This window comes from Octodon degus, unplaced genomic scaffold (assembly GCF_000260255.1).
Source record: "Octodon degus isolate 3935 unplaced genomic scaffold, OctDeg1.0 scaffold00200, whole genome shotgun sequence".
Classification (NCBI taxonomy): domain Eukaryota; kingdom Metazoa; phylum Chordata; class Mammalia; order Rodentia; family Octodontidae; genus Octodon; species Octodon degus.
In genome coordinates, this window is record NW_004524776.1 from 421290 (window position 1) to 422317 (window position 1028).

The following is a 1028-nucleotide window of genomic DNA, read 5'->3' on the forward strand; positions in this document are numbered from 1 at the left end:
GAGATAAACATCCTGTCTGGTTAAAGCCAGCTATTAGTCACTAGGAAACCTTGTGTCACATGTTACTAACTTTTCAAAAGTATAAATAAAATACCTTTGTTCTACTTGCATGTGTCTTGGCCCATATTGTTTCACCAGGATGAATTTCTGGAGTCTGGATCACATAGTACTCATTTTGATCTGCATTCTAGACTACTGTAGAACGGTGGGGCCAATTGACATTTCATTGTACTGCATGCATACGCGCATTTACCTTGCCCAAAGTTGCACTCTTGTTCTTAACATTTTTCTTCTTTTTTCCTTAGTTGAGTCTGCTTTATACCTGCAGACCTTCCCCAAGGCAGTTCAGAGCATCCAATTCTAATTTCTTCTTCCTGCTGGTGTTGTTGATTGGGCTGTGTTTGGCAATTATTCCTCTGACCATCAGCATGTCCAGGTAAATAGGACCTGTGTTTTCTAGAACGCCATCTTGCTCTGTGGCATGTTCCTCTTTTGTGTTCAAGGGAGTGTACATTCCTCTTTGGCTTTTTCTCTACGTGCTGCACCTGCAGAGGTCAGAGTGCCCCTAGATTTAGCTAGACCCACCTTTGCAGCGTTTCCTTCTGGAAGCTGGATGCCTTGGTCCACTTCTGGAAGTTGGGACTGCAGGGTGGTTGTGGACTTCATGGGGGCCGGATGGCTAGTCCAACCTCATTCTCTTTTCTGAGGATCCTTCTCATTCTAGTCTTCTTTTGGGCTGTTTCTTTCTTTATGTATTTGGTACAGGATCTCAATATGCAGCTCAGACTCTTAATGATCTTCCTGTTTTGAGTCTCCCCAGAGTTGGGATTACAGGCTTGTGCCACCATGCCAGGTCTCAGTGACCAGATCGGTATGCCTGGCGGTGGGGCCAGCGCTGCACATGGTGCGGCTATCAAACCCCAGCCCCTGCGCTTGCCTAAGCAGGCGCTTAGTCCACTGAGCTATGTCGCAGCCTTTGGGGTTGTTTCTTTATGTTATTATTTTTTAAAATTTATTTATTTATTTAG

General features: G+C 44.8%; 1 protein-coding gene across 1 annotated transcript in view; it reads left to right on the forward strand.

The window, feature by feature from the left end:
- The window catches only part of Tmc7 (transmembrane channel like 7), a 70503-nt gene that overhangs the window by 41651 nt on the left and 27824 nt on the right, over nucleotides 1-1028 (forward strand). The window lies entirely within an intron of this gene.